General features: G+C 41.4%; 1 protein-coding gene across 1 annotated transcript in view; it reads right to left on the reverse strand.

Moving 5' to 3' along the window:
- Positions 1 to 20,869, reverse strand: part of CLYBL (citramalyl-CoA lyase) — a 179,818-nt gene that overhangs the window by 64,268 nt on the left and 94,681 nt on the right. The gene's annotated exons all lie outside the window — the stretch shown is intronic.

Consider the following 20,869-nt stretch of genomic DNA (forward strand, 5'->3'; position numbering starts at 1 on the left):
TTTTTTTCAGTCATCAGGAACTTCCGCCAGCCACTGTGACATTTCAAAGATTACAGACTATATCTTTGTGATGACACTAGCCAGCTCCCTCAGCAGCCTCCAATGATTCTGTCCAGTCCAACTGACTTTTATATGTCCAGCTAAATTACATAGTCTATAACTTCATCCTCTTCCATGGTATGTAACACCACTCTTTTCCAGGTTTTGCAGCGAGGCACAAGGAGACAACCTAGAAGGCCTGAGAGCAGACCACGACAGTAAACCCTGAGACAATATATTGAACACCTTGGCCTTATCCACATCCTGCAGCATTAGGTCATCTGCCCCATTCAGCAGCAGACCCACATCTTCTCTGGTCTTTTCGTTTTTGTGGCCAATGAGGCTGTTGAAACCTTTCTTGTTGCCTTTTGTGTCCCTCGCCAGTTTTGATTCCAGCCAAGCTTTGACCTTTCTAATTCTGTTCTTACATGCCCAGGCAAAACTTCTATATTCCCCCTTGGTAGCCCATTCCTGCTTTCATTTCCTGTACACTTCCTTTTTGCATTTGAGCTAAATCAAGAGCTTCCTGTTCAGCAAGCTGGCCTCCTGCTGTGCCTGCCTGTTTTCCTGCACTTCAGATGAATTCTTGTTGTGCTTTGAGAAGGTTTTCACTGAAGACTGACCAGCTCTCCTGATCTCCCTTGACCTTCAGAGCAAACCCACCACAGGATCAATCAAGCCTACCAGTTCCCTGAACAAACTGAGGCCCTGTGTCCTTGCCTTCCACATTTCCTTCAGGATCTTAAACTCCAGCATCTCACAGCTCCTGCAGTCAAGGCTGCCATCAACTGACCCATTCATTCTTATTCATAAATCCATCCAGGCATCTACCCTAGTTAGCTTCTCTGGTATCTGCACCAAAAAATTGTTCACCATTCACTCCAGAAATCTGGATTGCCTGTGCTTAATCATGCTGCCCTCTCAGCAGATGCTGGCATGGTTAAAGTCCAGGAGAATCAGAAAGAATTTGAAAGACTTCTTTCAGATGTTTGAGGAAATCTTTGTCCACTGCCTCTTCTTGATTGGGCCCCCACCATGACTTTCTCCCTTTCCAGCTTCCCCTCTAGCCCTGACTCATCAACTCCCAATAAGCCTCTTATCCACAGTGCACATGACTAACATTTTTTCTTTCCTCTCCTAGCTATTTTCTAAGAAAATGGCCACGGTCACTGTGCCATTGGTGACCCACTGCATGGGTTCATGCATTGACCCATTTGCATGGGTCTCCTGTGAAAGTCTGCAAGGCAAGTTCTGATCTCATCTACTCTGGGGACTCAGACAGAAGACAATTTTCTGGTAGCCGCAGCATGAGAGAGGTGACAAGCTGCCAGAAGAGGATAGAGGCATTTTTGAGCATGCACAAAAACAGACCTTCGAGCACATAGAACATAAGCATGGACTAGCAGTGGGGCTGGGGATCACATTCACAGATGCAGGTATCCAAATTCAACCTGAGGTAGCTAAAATTTGCATATGTTCAGAAAGGTTCCAGTGCTAAGTACACTCTACAGTACCTGACACTGTAAAGCTGTTGAATGAAAAAAGAACACAATCTTCCGCTCATTAAGCTTATGGACTCCAACAGGTAAAGAAGAAATGGGGACAGAATAAGATGATACCATGGTATCATGATAACCATAGACAACCAGACCACAGAATTACAGAACGGATGGGGTTGGAAGGGACCTCCGGAGATCATCTGGTCCAAATCCCCTGTTCAAGCAAGGTCAGCTATAGCAGGTTGCTCAGGACCATGTCCAGTCAGATTTTGAGTATCTCCAGGGAATCTCTGAGCAAATTGCTCCAAAGTTCAAACATCCTCACAGTAAATAAACGTTCTTTTGTGTTCCAGTAGAATTTCCCATGTTTCAGTTTGTGCCTGTTGCCTCTTGTCCTGTCACTCAGCATCACTGAGATGAATCTAGCTTTGTCTTCTTTACATCCACCTATCATAGAATCATAGAATCATAGAATCATAGAATCAGTAAGGTTGGAAGGGACCTCTGGAGATCATCTAGTCCAACCCCCCTGCTCAAGCAGGGCCACCTAGAGCATGTTAGACAGGGCTGCATCCAGGCGTGCTTTGAATATCTCCAGAGAAGGAGACTCCACAATCTGCCACTCTGGGCAACATGTTCCAGTGCTCCACCACTCTCACAGTCAAGAAATTCCTCTTCACGTTCAGGCGGAGCTTCCTGTGGTTCAATTTTTGTCCACTGTCTCTTGTCCTTTTGCATGGGACAACTGAAAAGAGTTTAGCCCCATCCCCTTGACACCCTCCCTTCACGTACTTACACACATTGGTAAGATCCCCCCTCAGTCTTCTCTTCCCCAGGCTCAACACGCCCAGCTCTCACGGCCGTTCCTCACAGGGCAGATGCTCCAGCCCTCTGATCATCTTTGTAGCCCTACGCTGGACTCTCTCCAGTAGCTCCATGTCTCTCTTGTCCTGGGGAGCCCAGAACTGACGCAGTACTCAAGATGAGGCCTCACCAGGGCTGAGTAGGCACCTCCCTCGACCTGCTGGCAACACTCTGCCTAATGCACCGCAATATACCATTGGCCTTCCTGGCCACAAGGGCACATTGCTGGCTCATGGTCAATTTTTCATCCACCACAACTCCCAGGTCCTTTTTCTGAAGAGCTGCTTTCCAACAGGTCAGCCCCCAGCTTGCACTGAATAATGGGTTTTTTTTTCTCCATAGGTGCAGGACCCTGCATTGCCCTTGTTGAACCTCAGGAGATTCCTCTCTGCCCAGCTCTCCAGTTTCTCCAGGTCTCTCTGAATGGCAGCACAGCCCTCAGATGTATCAGCCACTCCTCCCAGCTTGCTATCATCCGCAAACTTGCAAACTTGCTGAGAAGGCACTCTCCCTTTGTCCAGGTCATTGATGAAGAAGTTGAACAGGATGGGACCCAGTACTGAGCCCTGGGCAACTCCATTAGTCACAGGCCTCCAACTAGACTCCACACCACTGATGACAACCCTCTGAGCTCTGCCATTCAGCCAGTTCTCAATCCACCTCACTCAAATATTTATACATATTGATAAGATCCCCCTGGAGCCTTCTCTTCTTCAGATTAAACAATCCCAGCTCTCTCAGCCTCTCCTTGTATGACATATACCTTAATCATCTTTGTGGCCCTTCACTGCACTTGCTCCAATAAAACCCTGTCTTTCTTGTACTGGGGAGCCCAATGCTGGACCCAGCACTCCAGATGTGGCCTCACAAGTGCTTAGCAGTGGAGAAGGATCAGTTTCTCTGACCTGCTGGCAATGCTCCAGGATACCATTAGCTTTCTTTATCATGAGGGTGCATTGCTGGCCCTTGTTCAACTTGTCCATCAAGACTCTCAGGACCCTCTCTGCAAAGGTGTTCTCCACTGGTGGGCCCCTAGCTTGTATTGGTGCATGGGGTTATTCTTCACTACAGGCAGCACTTTGCACTTCCTTTTGTTGAGTGTCATGAGGTTCCTCTCTGCCTGTATCTCTAGTTTGTCAAGGTACCTCTGAATGGCAGCACAACCATCTGGTGTATCAGCTGCTCCTTCCAGTTTTGTTATCATCTGTAAACTTTATGAGAGTGCAGTCAGTTCCATCATCCAGGTCATTAAAGAGGCTGTTAAACTGTATTGGCCCCAGTATTGATCCCTGGGGGACACCACTAGTCACTGGCCCCCAGCTGGACTTTGTGCTATAGATCACAGTACTCTGAGCCCAGCATGTCAGTCAGTTTTCAATCCACCTTACTGACTACTGACCTAGCCCATACATCAACAGCTTGTCTATGAGAAGGTTATGGGAGACAGTGTCAAAAGCCTTACTAAAGTCAAGGTAAACAACATCCACTGCTCTCCCCATAATCACCAAGCCAGACACCTCATAGCAGAAGGCTATCAGGTTGGTTAAGCATGATTTCTCCTTTGTAAATCCATGCTGACTATTCCCAAACACCTGCCTGTTTTCACATGTCTGGAAATAGTGTCCAGGATTAGTTGGTCTCTCACCTTCACAGGAATCAAGGTGAGGCTGACCAGCCTGCAGTTCCTCAAATTCTTTCTCTTCTTGAAGTTAGGGGTGACTTTTGCTCTCCTCTAATCCTCTGGAACCTCTCCTAATCTCCATGACCTTCCAAAGATACTTGAGAGTAGCTTTGTGATGACAGCAGCCAGCTTCCCCAGCACTTGTGGATGCATCCCATAGGGTCCCATGGACTTGTGTACATCCATGTTGTTTAAGTGCTCCCTAAACTGATCATCCTCCAAAATTAGGAGAAGAATATTAAAGAGACTGTGTAGCCAAGAGAGAGGAAGAGGACATACTTTCCTCACCAACCTGAAGGCCTTTTACAACAAAATGATCAGCTGTGTGGACAAAGAGAGAACAGCAGATGTAACTCTCCTTGACTTCAGAATGGATTCTGACATTCTTTTCCATGGAATTTTCATCTGGAAGCTGAGAAGATACAGGCTGGAAGAATGGAGTGCTAGATGATTTGAAAACTGACTGGGCAGATGAGCTCAAAGGATAGTTATCAACAGGTCAACGCCCAGTTGACAGCTGGCAACAGTGCAACAGTGGAGAACTCCAGAGTTGAGTCAGCAACCTCCGTGGTGACAGAATGAACCCTCAGCAAATTTCTAGTGACCCAAACTAGGAGGACAGGCTGACACTATGGCTGGTAGAGCTTCGAGCCAGAGTGACCAGGAGAAACTCAAGGATCCGGCCAACAGGAACTCCAGGAAGTTCAGCAAGGAGAAGTGAGAAGCTCTGCAGTGGGAGCAGGATAACTCTACGTGCCTTCATTGGCCAGGGTGTGACAGGCATGCCTACTGAAAGGGACCTGGGGTTCAGTGGATGGCAACTTGAAAAGAGTCAGTGAGATGTGTTCTCACCACAAACAAGGCAAACTGCATCCTCGACTACTATTAGGAGGAGTGTGGCCAGATGCCTGAGAGAAGTTATTGGTCTCTTGTATTTAGCCTGCAGGTGAGGTTGCGTCCAGAATTCAATGTCCCATTTCAGCCACCTACATTCAAAATTTTCATTAACACCTTGAACAGTGCAATAGAGAGTAGACTTACAATATTTGAAGAGAACTGTAATTGAGAGTGAGGTGCAATGATCGTCTCAAACCGGAAAGACAATCAAAAGTGAAAAAGATAACAGAACAATACCAGGTACAACAGAGAAAATATATATGTACAGATACAACTGTGTAGTCCAGGCAGAAATATAGGTGAAAATGGATTGAGGGTAGTAGATCACGAAGTGAACTGTTATCACAAATGTGGTGTTATTATGAGAAAGACAAAGCTCATTCTAGAAATATATTAACAGGAACACCATATATTATAAAATAGGACCTAATTGTTCTATTCTATGTAGCATTTACATGACCTCAGTTGAAATATCCAGTTTTGGGAATCAGAATTGAAAAAAAAAAATGGAGAGTCCACAAGATTACAAAAAGACTGATAGAAAACACCTTCTATTAGAAAAACCTGAAGGACATGCAGTCACTTTCACTAAAAAAAAGAGAAAATCAATAGAAGAAATTAATAACATTTCAATACTTAGAAAAATGTTTTATAGGAGAGGGTTACATATTTCTGCTTTTCTTTCCATAAGTGGTCACAGACAACAAAATCTATCACTTGTGGAAAATAATGTTTAGACTAAATTATTAGAAAATCTGCAAAAGACACTAGAGAGCACAAGGAGACATCTCTGGGCATTCTCTGCAACAGGCTACAGAAACATCCATCAGGGGTGGTTTGGAAAAGCTTCAGTCTGCTTCAGATCAGAGGACTGAACTAGGTGATGATAGCTCCTCCAGCTCAACTTTTCTGCTGCTCCAGAAAATCATCCAATGAATGAAGCCAAATGGATGTCCTAGTTTCCCTAAACATATGTGTTTACTAGCAGAACAAAAAGGAAACAGGTCAATAAATGCTCTGCTTCACTCAAGGAATCAGGTTTAACAGCGTAATAGATTTACAACAATACTATGCCTGTAACCCTACTAGGCATTTGCAAAATTCTGAGTCTTAAAAAGTCAGTGATTGGTGATTTGCAATCAGGAATTTGCAACATGTACATTGCCCATTTAAAAGATGCATCAAGTCCTCTCTCCTTGTACAGTAAAGGCCAAAAGAGCATATAGGCAGCTCCTTGTACAACCTCAGGTAAGACTTCTTTGAGCTCACTTCAGAAACCTCTAGTTTGTGCCACTGTTGCTCACCAGCACCTCATCTGCTTCATTAGACTTCCTTGGCCTCTTCCCTTCATTTATAAATGCCCAGACTACACAGGAAAGGAGCCTCTTTCCCTCCAGTGTGCCACAACTGGCTCACAGAAATCACACCTGTGACTACTTTGTCTTCAGTGCTCAGAAGTACCTGCTAAACATGCACTTTTTTTTTTTTTTTTGAACCCCTAGTCAGAATGGCATAAAGCTGCTTGCCAAGATGATATGGCTTGGAAAGGTGAGTGTTGTGGGTCTGCTCTCCCTTGGCAGCACAATGAAAGCTCAGAGCTTCACCTGCTCGAGGAAAGAGGAGCTTTTTGAGCGGCCCCTTCATCTCACTGGGTACACCTGTGGCAAAGGTTTTGCAGGGAACATTACATCTAAGAATTCGCAAGCCATGCAGCACTTCGCCACGTAACATTAAATATACCTGTTTAAAGAGGTAATGCTTGCTGACCAGGGATCTGGACTGCCATCACAGTCTAAAATCCAGTTGCTCTTTGTGCTAGTTTCTGTCAAGTCAAATCAAGCGCTACTCAGAGGCTGCTCTGTACTTGAATTCCCATCAGCTACAAAATCAAGCAGGTGCATGAGGGGCAACTTTCAGCAGCCTCAAGCACTGAAATCCACAACCTGCCATCACATTTCTGAGCATTTTTTTTCTTTACAGCAGTGTCACTGTACCTAACCGATGATAAGCTAATCTGACAACAAAATAAAGCCTAATCTTGAAATCAGATGCCCTTGCTGCTGATTTACATTTGCTGGCCCTGAAGGAGCCCCTACAAAGCATCCACTCTAGAAAAATGCATACTCAGCTGCAAAAGCACCTGATGGCAGACCCAAACATCCCTCATTCCTCCCTTCCCATTCAGTAAGACCATACAAGTGCATGATCAAGCAGCAGCCAGTCCTAGCAGGTACAGGTTCAAGGCAGGGATGAAAGGCACGCACTTGTTAACCAAGATCACCCAGGCACATCTCCCAGCGCTTGCCAGAGACTGGAAGCAGATGATGAGTGTCCATCCAGGTGAGGTGTAAAAAACCCCCTGGTCATAAAACCCCCCTTTCTTCCTGCATAATCGTTTTTAATTCTCAACTGAGAATTGCTTTACTTGCAGTTACTGCATCTCCATATGAAAACTGAAGAGCTAAACTAGTTTACACAAGCTGAGGAGCTAGCCAAAGATTTTAAAAACAACCCAAGTCCTACTGGCCAAATCCGTATACTTCCTAACACTGAGAGCAAAACAGGAAACAAACTTTAAAATACTTCAGGACTAGTAGTTACTCTCATTACTTAAGGGAGAAGGAAAGATTTATTATTAGCTCTCACTAGAAGAACCATACACTTCTGAGAAAAATCATTTATATCCTTCTCAGTGTGTGAAATCACAGACACCTTCTACTCCCATTTTGCAAAGGTGCTCAGCACTTCAAAGAGCTACGGCAATGTCCAAATGATACCCACATGCTTTAAAGCACCACTGTGAACAGCATGCTTATGGACAGCTGCACCTTTCCACATACAGAAAGAAAAGAGAAGCATTTGGGGGACAGATTTTTGAAAAAGAGCCATGACAGAGGGCAAACAACTATTTCCAATTCCCACTAGAGTTCATTATCTTCGGTGCAACATGCACACAACAGGAGAGAAATCTTGGTCCTATTAGTGCCAGATGATGGGATTTTTTCACTGATGCAATGGTGCCAAGATCTTTCCTCATGACACTAACTTTAGGGGAGGACAGTTTGGCAATTTAGAAATTTTACACAATTTCCACAGCTTGGATGTTATTACGTCTTTTGTGTGGTAAAGTCTATGCTACCCAGCCATGATCTAATAAAGCCCGTAAGGCACTCACAACCATGCCCTCAATAACTGATTTACCCATATCACTGACTGCTACAACACATGTTTTAGCAGAAAAGATGCTTTCTAAAAATATAATTCAGTAAGTAATAATGTTGCAAATAGCCATTCACAAGGAGGAAAAATATAGCTTTTCAAATGCACCAAACCAAGGATGAACCTATAAAGTCATATGTTGCGTTTGTAAAACCACAGTTAAGTCTTGAATAATAAAACTCAATTCTAGCAGTGACTTGCATCTAGTTCCACTTTATTTAAACTAAAAGTTTGAACAAATTGTTTCATTTTAGCTTCCTATTAGTAATTAATGAAATTCTCTATTTGATATAAAGGAAGAAATTTGCAAGAGAAGATGGCAGAGAAAAGGTACTGTTACAGTAAAATCTATACTGGATCAACAACATTGACTACGATGTTGCAAAGTCTGGAAGAAATTTTTCTATATGTTTTTGTGACTGATACATTTATCGGCTGGACTCCTCTCTTCACAGAACAAAATGCTTTCATTATTTTTGTGCAACAGCTGTGTATAAAGACTCAGATTCTAAACATAGAGCTTTTAAAAAGTAGATGTATACTTTTTGATCTTAAGTAAGCCTTTGCTACTGTGATGGAGACAAATATTTTTAATTGAAATATAAGGTGACATATACCTTCATCATTTCCCTTTATCCCATTTAGTCTACCAATGCCTAGAATAAGATTTTGCAAGATAGTTCAGTGACCCTCTTGGCATCTCCCATAGCGTTGCCTACAGCAGTTGTCCCATAACATGCATCAAGGTAGGTAAGGAGAGCTTCATCAAGGTCTCTCTCTATGGAGCAGCTTTGTAGGTTTGTTGTATAAGCAACAAGTGATCAAGCAGCAGCCAGTCCTAGCAGGTACAGGTTCAAGTAGGGGATGAAAGGCATGTACTCGTTAACCGCATCACCCAGGCACATCTCCCAGCGCTTGTCGGAGACTGGAGGCAGATGATGAGTGTCCATCCAGGTGAGCTGTAAAAAAACCCCTGGTCATAAAACCCCCTTTTCTTCCTGCATAATTGTTTTTAATTCTCAACTGAGAATTGCTTTACTTGCAGTTGTTACATCTGCATATGGAAACTGAAGAACTAAACTGGAACAGCTCATTCTGGATGTCATCTCCAAGCATAGGAGGAAAAGAAGGTGATCAGGAGTAGCCAGCATGGATTCACCAAGGGGAAATCCTGCTTAACCAATCTGATAGCCTTCTGTGTTGGAATGAGTGGCTGGGTAGATGAGGGGAGAGCAGTGGATGTTTTGTACCTTGACTTCAGCAAGGCTTTTGACACTGTCTCCCATCACATCCTCCTAGAAAAGCTCAGGAAGTGTGGGTTAAACGAGTGGACTGTGAGGTGAATTGAGAATTGGCTGAAAGGCAGAGCTCAGAGGGTCGTCATCAGTGGTGTGGAGTCTAGTTGGAGGCCTGTGGCTAGTGGAGTTGCCCAGGGCTCAGTACTGGGTCCCATCCTGTTCAACTTCTTCATTAATGACCTGGACAAAGGGACAGAGTGCCTCCTCAGCAAGTTTGCAAGTTTGCGGATGATAGCAAACTGGGAGGAGTGGCTGATACATCTGAGGGCTGTGCTACCATTCAGAGAGACCTGGAGAAACTGGAGAGCTGGGCAGAGAGGAATCTCCTGAGGTTCAACAAGGGCAATGCAGGGTCCTGCACCTATGGAGAAAAAACCCCATGCATCAGTACAAGCTGGGGGCTGACCTGTTGGAAAGCAGCTCTTCAGAAAAAGGACCTGGGAGTTGTGGTGGATGAAAAATTGACCATGAGCCAGCAATGTGCTCTTGTGGCCAGGAAGGCCAATAGTCTCCTGGGGTGCATTAGGCAGAGTGTTGCCAGCAGGTCAAGGGAGGTGCCTACTCAGCCCTGGTGAGGCCTCATCTTGAGTACTGCATCAGTTCTGGGCTCCCCAGTACAAGAGAGACATGGAGCTACTGGAGAGAGTCCAGCGTAGGGCTACAAAGATGATCAGAGGGCTGGAGCATCTGCCCTGTGAGGAACGGCCGTGAGAGCTGGGCGTGTTGAGCCTGGGGAAGAGAAGACTGAGGGGGGATCTTACCAATGTGTGTAAGTACGTGAAGGGAGGGTGTCAAGGGGATGGGGCTAAACTCTTTTCAGTTGTCCCATGCAAAAGGACAAGAGACAGTGGACAAAAATTGAACCACAGGAAGCTCCGCCTGAACGTGAAGAGGAATTTCTTGACTGTGAGAGTGGTGGAGCACTGGAACATGTTGCCCAGAGAGGTTGTGGAGTCTCCTTCTCTGGAGATATTCAAAGCCCGCCTGGATGCAACCCTGTCTAACATGCTCTAGGTGACCTTGCTTGAGCAGGGGGGTTGGACTAGATGATCTCCAGAGGTCCCTTCCAACTTTACTGATTCTATGATTCTGTGATTCTGTGAGTCTTTTTGTGCAAACCTGACAGCTCATAGTCCTATAGCATCTCGCTGGGATGCAAAGAGCTCAGAACCACACAGGATACCTCATGATGACCTCGCGCCCCTGCTGGATAACTTTGAATTAGTCCCAAGACACATTCACATGTTAGCATACGCATTTATTTGTATGTGGAGCCTCTTCCCACCTGGCATATTTCTTTCATATTTGAGGCAGAACATGGTTACCCACAGATTTCATTTCTCATGTGTATTTTGCTCCGTTTTTTCCTTACTGCAGTATTTGTGCCATTTATCTTGTCCTATATTCACTTTCCTTTTTTCCCCTACTTTTGGGAAAAGCATCTAATATCCCTGTAGCATTAGTTTTTCTTTGTTAATGTCAAAAAATGTTAATCCGTGAAGACTTGCTTCCTAGATAATGTTAATTCAGCTGCCAGTTTTATAATAGGATTATGCTTTCCAGGATTTAAAAATCCCACTTGTTAGCTACAAAACAGACTTCTACTAACAGCTATAAAATCTAATTTAATCCCTATTGGCATTAACTAAATAGCTGAGGTATAATTTCTGTCTAGCTACACTTAACACCCCACTATTGCCATAAATATATAAAATTCCCTTTGAAGTTATAAAAGAAACTGTTCAGTAGGATAAATAGGGTCTCATGAGTCCAATCATATGTTATCTCTAAGGCATAACAAATGTTGTTTACATATTGTAAGGATTTTGTGGACAGTCTACTTAAATAGATTCACCCATGTTTACATGTATTAATTTGTCCCATTTCTCATGAAAAAAGCATACTAAATTACAATCTATATTTATTCCGTTTAAAAATAATTGGTTAACAAGTGGAAGATTGGATCTCTGTGGAATCAAAGTTTAAAATGTAACCAAATAACCTGGTTAAACTGGAAGAAAATACCACTTTGTCCAATATAACCCCTTACAATGCACAATTCCATAGTGAAACCTTGGAATATGAAGTTATCTCAAACTTGGCATAGGAACAGCTATTTCAAGGCAATCTAGTAAGACAGTGTAACAAGTAAGGAGGAAAGAATGAACAAGCAATGTTTTATAATGATCTTAAAATAAGCAACCGTGATCTTTACAACCATTTGCTCCCAAATGAGGAACAACACAAGGATTTATGGCCTTCTGGAGCTCAGTGATCAGAAATGAAGAAAAATATTTACAATTCTTTTTCCCAAACCTTGAAGAGATAATAACTGGCAAGTACATTGTTCTGGAGAGGGTAACCTTGATGCACTACAGAGGAAGAAAGATAGCAAAAAGAGCTATTACAATGATACATAGTAGATAATACAACATTATGAAGTCATTACGAAGTTGAAGCAGAAATCTCAGTGCAACCAAGCTCCTTTAAAGATAGAAATCACAGTCAAATGCAGAAAACAGTAGGATTTTATCTGTCCTTTCAGAAATGATGCAAAGTGCAAACCAGACTCCACAGCCAGCTTATCACTTTGTTATCAATAAACAAGAAGACAGACCATAATCTCCCTTGTGGTACTGGTAGCCAAAGAAAAAGATGAGCAACTTTGGCAAATCAGCTTACAATAACATCAAAATATGTAGTATATTTGATTTGCAGACATGTGCATTTGCCTTTGGAGACAGAAATACAATATACCTGGGCCAGCCCAACGCTGTACCTTGGGCTAGCCCAAAGCACTTAGATGTGCTAATAACCACATGTTCCAGGCATACATAAAAAGTGCTGCCACAACAACAACTTTCAAATGCTGAGGCTAAATGTTTTGACTTACCTGAAACGAAGGGAAAAAATACATGTTTTTTGCTTCTCTGTAAAAGAATTCCTTGGTTGGGAGCTCAAACTGTGGGCATGGCTATCTGCACAGGTTAGGTCACATTAGGAGCTTTCATGCTGGAGTGCACTAGGTAGCCCGCAGAGCTATGCAGGTTTAGATGTGAGTAAACAAGATCCTCTGTCCCCATTTATTACAGCTTTCAGTTCTACGGCAGGGATTAGAAAAACACAAGAATTGTGTATCTTTTGGTTTATTCTGGGGTGTCAATGCCCAATGAATTCATAGTTCTGGATGCTCTCCAGCTTTAGTAAGCTAGAGATACGGCTGCAATTGTAATCCATGTGTTGTCTTCTGTGGAACAGAGATAAATTACTCCACTCCAAGTTGAAGGAATGTCATGGCATATGCTTAGTTCGTGGTGGAAATAAAAGGCCAGTTTTAGATGGCTCTATGCTATATATTGGAAATAGTTTGTTATGCACTCTCGCACATGCATATTGGTGCAGCAACGCTAGGCATTGCAGGCTTTGTTTTCACAGAATCGATCAGCTGTTTGAAGAATCAACAACTCAAAAAAGGGGGCTAACATCCAAAACTCACCTAGAATAAGAGAAACATGACATATCTAACCATCAGCACATTTGTTCCGGGGAAACCTGGGAAGTTTAGGAGGTAGAAAACCTTCATTTTGAGGTATAGCTGTACACATGAAGAAGAAGCTCATACTGCTGAAGAGTCTCATCCTGAATTATTCATTTAGGTACAAATGTCCCATTCAATGAGAAACATTATCTGAAGGAAGGACTGCATAATCGAGTTTTGAAGATGCACCACGGTAAATATTGTGGATTCCTGTTAATAGTACATACAGTGGAAGAAAAATAGACTTCTACACAGGTATCAGTGTTTATTTCCCACCTCTGAGCACTAGGATCTTTGTCTTTGAACAGTACAGTCTCCAAAGGAATAACAGATGAAACCAAGGGTACAGTAAATGTCTTGCTGTCGGCAAGATACTTACCATCTGTAAGCTCTGGTCCTGCAACTAGCTGCCAAAGTGTGCTGATGTGCCTGAGTGCAGTGGACGTACAAGGACTTAAAGTATGGTGAATTCTAACTATTCCATACAAATATTAACTGTAATATTTTAAAATATTTTCCTATGTCTGTTAATATATTACTGCCTGAAATTTCTGTTAATACTGAGCCAAGACATCTTCCGTAAGTTTCCAGACACCATTCTGTCAGTAGTAATAGTTGCATCAGAACATGCCCGAGTCAAACTTAATTGGATACATCTGAATCAGTGGAAAAAAAATAACTGGCAATTCAAAGGCTCTGCTCAAAGAGACGCAGGCATTATTGAGCTCATTAAGAAGAAAATTGCTGAATATTGTGATTGTACTTATGATACCTCAAATCTTTATATAAGGAAGATGATTGGCTTGTAGACTAAAACAATAGAAACAAAAACTTTTATTGTCACAGTTACCACCCAGGAGTGGCAGTTCTTCCAGCACCATGGTGGGATTAATAAGGAAATGAAAACACTTTACAACTTTCATAAAAATGTATATTCATCAGAACTCTTCAAGGATCAAAAAGGCCTTGCAGAGTTTCACTGTATACTTCAGCTTCCCTACAATAAACCAGAGAGACTTCTGGACTCCCCAATTCCTACAGAAGAAATTTCCCATGCTACTGAGACTTTTAATAATGGCAAGCCACCAAGGAAAGCAGCATTCCCATTTTAATTTTGTGCATCTTTTGAAGAGAAGTCACCCTACTACGCGCCTGTGTACATTTAATCATTCTCTACACACTTTATCAGCAAGCCTTCTCCCTGTAGGAGGAATACAATTAGGTACAGTACTAATTTATTATAAATAAAGCAAAGTCCTGGCAAAATAACCTAGTTATCAATGTTTCATGCAACTGTGCCTATGAAGTACTAGCTAACATTCTCACTATGTGCCTAGAGAAATACCTGCAGCATTGATAAATCCTAACCAAGTTGGCTTTATTAAAAAAAAAAAAAGATTATCATCACATAATACAGGAAAACTGTTGATTTTAATTGAAGTAGCCAGAGATTTATGGAAACCAACTGCAGCTTTGTTCTACTGATACTGTAAAAGCCTTTAGTAAGATGAATAAGGAAATGTATTTCAATAAGGAAGGTCTGGGATCTTTTTGTATACCATGCTGACCCATTTTATATATTTATCTCCACCCCCAAATTTAGTTAAAGTGTTATTCCATGTGCAATAGTCTCTTCTCATCAGTGATAAAGAATAAGAAGGTCAGAAGGCCTCAGATTAGGGGGAAAATGGCAGGATGCTCGCTCTCCAGCGTACTGTTTGTTCTGACCCCAGGATCAGATCACTAGAGAGATGGAGAAGGCATTCTCATGGGGAGAAATCTCCATAAAATCAGCATGTATGTGGATGATCTGCTCTTAACTGTAATGAACCCAGAGTCATCTCTTACGTATGCTTTATTCATAATGGAATAGTTTGAAAAGTGGTCAGGCTTTAATCCTATTTTTTAAAACAGACGATTCAAAAGAATTAATTGAATTTTTTTTCTTTCCATGGCACAGTACGGCAATGATCTTTTAAGTGGCTGCTACAAGATATTAAGTAGGGACAAATTTATGCTATGACCCTAAGAGGCCATGCTGCACATAAGAAAAATAAGTCCTTCCCTACCCATCTTTTTTTTTGCCAAACTGAACTTCCTCTTTATTTCTGAGGAGAGCAGTGAGAATAGAAGAGGTTCAGGCATGCTATCTCTTCTATAATGGATGGGATGGGAGGAAAGGATGGGGCCAAGGATGCCTCTTACTCAGTTTCTGCTGCTCAAGCATTGAAGAAGAAGAGCAACTACGTTCTAGAAGAGACAAAGTGATATAATCGCAACTCACAGCAAAAACGGTTAGGAGCTCAAATCTTAATCAGTCCTACACCTCTCTACAGTACAGCCCTGAATATTGATAAATTTTACTGGATAAATGAAATCTGTTTAATCTAAGAGAGACAGCAATAAAACTTCTTATTTTCAAATGAAGTGTTTTATGTCAGAAGACTCTACAGAACTTTCCTTTTACCATATATATACTCAAAGGGATTGCTTTTACACCTCTGATATAAAAAATATGAGCAATATTACCTTTTACATGCCAGAATTTTATGAGCGATCATGAGAAATAAATGCTTGTATATGCATATATATGGCTGGGTGGGATTTAACTCCCTAATACGAAATTTAGTGGGGCAATTAGGCCTAGCCCCGTTACTACTTCACAAAGCATCCTGGCAAATTTACATAAAAACAACATTAAGTGGAAAATTATTTATTAAATGTACTGAGCCCCATTTGAGAAAACCATTCATGAGGTACATGTACAGAGCCAGTGTCCTCACGTAGAGCAGCTGTCAAGGTGACTGGATGTTGCAGGGTTGTGACCCAGAGGCTAGAGGAAGGAAGTTCTTCAGGGACAAAAGACACCTGCTCAGACCAAGGCAGATCTGGAAGGGGACTTCCACTTTGGGGTATAGCAAAACTGAGCATGGGAAGTTACAGTGAAAATGTTTTAATCAAAAGAGGATATTTTCTTGCCAGCTACTCCTTGATCATCAAACATCTCAGGAGGCCACTGTATCAGCTTAGACAATGACTTAGCTTAACTTTCTGAGCAGATAATTAACCTGAAATTATCCTTCTTTATTGCACCAACTATTTGCAGCCCAGCAGGGGAATCAGGTGTTGCAGATGAAGATGTTGCTCCATGAAACCTGAATTCTGCAGCCAGGGACCAGAAGGAATGCCATGGTACTCAGGGTGCCTGAGCCTTTACATTAGTTTCCTTTTTTCTGCAAAGCTCACCCTGATGAGACAGAACACACTTTCAGCTCCATACACATTTCACACACAAGTCTGCTATTCCAGGCAATTCTCAGAGTTCTAGGATGGGCTGGAAATACATTTGCAGAGAACTTGAGATCAAGATGGATGTTTAAACAGGTTTTGTTACTTCCACCAGAAGAATGGGAAAGACAGAGAAATTCTATTCTCTTCAATAGGGCTTTTACCAGAGGCTGGTCCGTATTTCACCAAGAAAACATGTATTTTGATACAAACAGCCCAGCAATTTTCATAACAGATTTTTCCATTGAAAGACCATTCTGTGGAAATCAAAAATACTTGTAAAAGTGCTGTCTTGTTAAAGAAAAAGAAAGGTTTGGTACAATGGAAACTTTCTAGTTCAATATTTTCAGATTGGAACACTTCAATTCTCATTTGGTAATGATTTTTCCTTTTGAAATATATTTGTTTTACATTATTTTACATATTTTACAGAAGTTGAAGATGGAATGAAGATGTTTGGATTTTCCATAAAGTAATTCTGGCACAAGCTGGCCTAGTGGGACAGCTTGATACAGCTACAGAGTAAGTCTCCATGTATCTCAGTTATTCAAAACGACTCTGTGGCCTCAACAAACATAAAGCCATTAATAGTACAGGTTTGGAAGCATTAAAATGTTCTGAGACTTTCATCAAAGGCTCAGAAAGAAGCATAATACTGAAGCAGCAGCTCCAGCTGATCTCTTGCTAGGTGATCTGACTATTGTTTTAGAATTAGATAGAGCTAATTGAGCTGTTCACTTAAAAATATTAAAAATATTCTGAGTCATCTCCAATTTCTAAGCCATATCCATTTCCAAATGGACAATAAATTTGGAAAACCTTTAGGACTGCATTAGTGGGAAAGAACACCTCTCTCCCTTCAGCAGTTCTCATCTTCCCTCACCTACAACCAAAAATGAACTTACTCCAATGGAAATTTCCAATGTTTTACAAAGCTGGACACCTGGGGAGGCAGCTGACAGACCTCTCCATGAAACTGGATGTATTAGAACTTCTAAAAACAGCATACAGTGCCCTAGCCAGGATTTGAGATCTGCATGACAGGTAGGCTAAGTTTAGTAAGACTAAAGCTAACTTTGTAGAAGAAGGCTGAAGTTTTCAGTAGCATTGAGATATCTTCCTCGAATTTTCCCTTTCTGAATTTTTGAAGACCTACTTACAGCCCTGTTAGGTCCCAAAGGGGCTCAAAAGGTCCCACATGTTCTTCTCACAGCTAGATCTGCTCTTACCCTATTCAGAGGCTACACAGCTTAGTATTCCGCATACTACAAACTTTCATTTTTTAGTCATTTCCTCCTTTTCCCCCCTTAAAAGCTGAAAATTTTCCTCTTTATGAACTTCTTCTGCAAGTTGTTTTTTTCTTCTCATTTAATCAAAGTAACAAATAGAAAAAGATGGAAAAGGTGGCAGGTCAACAGGTAGCATCTAAAATCATGGTTAGTGTGGTAGCTCCTGAGGGTAAGAAATGAAGACACTGTAATTGTAGACAGACCAGAATAAGTTAAAATAGGTTCTCCTTTTCTGGTGTTCTCTGAGCACTGCTACAGAACACACTTGGGGGAAGGAAACTTTTCTGAATTTTCTTTAGAAAGAAATTATATATAAAATATCTAAAGATTTTTAATTTATGAGTACAGCTTCAAATGCAGCTACTGCAACCAGATGTAATTTTGCGAATTTTACCAGTTTCAAACATAGGAAGCTCATACTTCTCTTTTCCCTCTAAATGAGCACACAAATAAAGATGTTGACATTCCAGATTCTTGATCTCTTAAAATCTATTTTAGTTCTAATACATACCACACTGTATCTTGTAAAATAGACAAGATTTGGCTCAAACTTGTTGCTTGGACTTCATGCAAGTGAAGGCCTTCTATATATAGGCAAATCTGGCCAAAGGAAGTGTGTCTACGAGGTTCCATTTTTTCCAAAAAAACCCCAACATTTCTGCAGCAGTTTCAGGAAAATTCCTAAGTAGCACTTTTATTAATGTAAAATACGCCAATGAAAAGTCAAATTCACTAGTACTATTTACTTTAAGAATAACAAATCAAAGAACAACTTGAGTGTTGCTATGTTTCTGTGACTTTTTCTCAGTTTCAGGTGATTAATTTCTAAAGAGCCACTGAATATTGATTTTAGTGCACACTCCTTTCACACCACGTCTCTAAACATCTAAGAAACATTAATAAATAAAGTTTTAGGATAATTAAAATTTCAGGTTCACATTCAGATAATCTAAGTCTCAAAGTCTTATCGAGTATCTGTGGCAAATCTAAAAATGAAATTCAATCTTCTAATCACTTTAAATTAAACTTTGCTACAAGATCATGGAATCACACAGACTACTTCAGATTCGAAAAGACTTCTGGAGACCACCTCGCCCAACCATCTTCTTAAAGCAGAGCTAAGTTCAGCTCTACATCAGGTTGCTCAGAGCTTGAAAGCTTCCAGGGAGGGAGGATGCATCGCTGGATCCCAGATCTTTTTCAGCAGAGCTCCCCCCCACCAGGCAGTCATTCCTCCCCCAAGCCCATACTGCTGCATGGGGTTTTCCCATCCCAGCTATGTGACTGTGACTTTGTTGAACATTGTAAGGTTTCCATCAGCCCACTTCTCCATCCTGTCAAAGTCCATTAGAGCAGTCACATTCTCCAGCATATTGACTGCACCCTAGTTTGCTGTCATCCCTGAACCTGCTGAGAGTGCACTCCATCCTATTTACCAGGTAGCTGATGAAGGTATTAAGCAGTACGGGTCCCAGGAAAGGCACTTGCAAAATACCACACAGTACCAACCACCTGAATCAAGCCAGACTTCCACCCCTCATATAGTCAGCCTATCCAGTCCAGTCCTCCTCAAGCTGGCTACTGGAATATTATGGGAGACCATGCTGACAGCCTCACTAAATTCAAGGCAGAAAATATCTATTCATGTCTCATAATCAGAGAGATATATAATCTGAGAATTCAATCAGGTTGGTCAGGTATTAATTGCTCCTGATAAATCCATGCTGACTTTGTCCTTATGTGCCTTGAAATTCTTTCCATGAGAACTAGCCATTCATTTTTCCACAGACTAGGGTGAGGTTGATGGGCCTGGAGTTCCCAGCCTGATCCTCCTTCATGCCCTTTCTGAAGACAGGTATAACATTTGCCTTTCTCCAGTCATCAGAAACCTCCTCCAGCCACCAAGACTTCTCAGTGATGAGACAGCAGCCTCCTGATGATGCTAGCCATCTCCTAACTTCATCCCCTACTGCAAGTACTACCTTCCTCCCCCAGGTTTTGCCTCCAGACACATGGAGGCATCGTGGAAGGCCTGAGAGCACAGCTTGGACAGTAAAGCCTGAGGCAGAGCAAGTACTGAGCATTTCAACCTTCTGCAGCATAAGGTCACTTGTCTCATGGAGCAGTGAAGCCACATTTTCCCCGGTCTTTCTTTTACTGCTGCTACTGTGCTTGTAGTAGCCTTCCTTGTTGTCCTTCTCAGCCCTCACCAGTTTTAATTCCAGCCAAGCTTTGACCTTCCTAATTCTGCTTCTACATGCCTGGATGACACTTCTATATTCCCCCTTGTTTGCCTGTCCCCACTTCTTCTTTCTCTCTACTTCCTTTTTGCATTTAAGCTCAGTCAGGGGCTCATCTGTCATCTCAACTTTCTGTTACAGGAATTTGTTCTAATTTCTTTGAAACCTTATACCCAGTGGCATAACTTCTCTTCACTTCAATTGAGCTATAATGTTACCACTGTTTAGAAATTACTACTACCAATTTTGTCACCTTGATCATAAAATTTTGTTTTCCTATCATCCTACATTATGGATAGATACTTCTGCTAAAAATGATTTCTTTTATATAATAAAGCTGCACCTAAAAATACTACAGTTTAACACACAATTGTGTCTTGTGTCATATTACAGCAACAGCCTCCCAAATACGAACTAAACAATACTAATTCATTGTGACAGCAGTTATAATTTTAGTCTTCCTCATACAATTTCAGCAGCTGGGATTTTCTTTCTGAATGTTCTACCAGGAACATTCAGCAATCTTATTTTCATTTTCTAGAACTAAACTCTTAACACAGAAAAACTCTATAAGCTTTTTATTTCCAAAATACCTGTAATGAGCTGAAGGTTAAAGACAGCACTATTAAATACAGTCCCTCTGGAAAGCATTAATTCCCAAGATACAGAAAAGAATAAAATTCCATCCAAATGGAATCCAAACTTTTTTTGAGATCACATGAGAAAATTTTCAAGATTGTTTTCATAATTCCCAGTATAACACATTCATACTCAAACTGTAAACAACTTTTCATGTAGTTTGAAACATTATAAAATGGACAAGAAAGCTTAAAAATATGATAATATGGCAAATTTATGTTCCAGTCTAGAAATACTTTTCACTAGGGAACATTCAGACCAGTTTCTGATGTACCTTGCTTAATATGTGAAACATTTTAAAGGGGAATAGTTATTTTGATATATTTACAAAATTTGTTTGCAAGTATATATGAATTTATGTTAGATGATTCTCTCTTC

This window comes from Rhea pennata, chromosome 1, assembly GCF_028389875.1.
Source record: "Rhea pennata isolate bPtePen1 chromosome 1, bPtePen1.pri, whole genome shotgun sequence".
Lineage (NCBI taxonomy): Eukaryota > Metazoa > Chordata > Aves > Rheiformes > Rheidae > Rhea > Rhea pennata.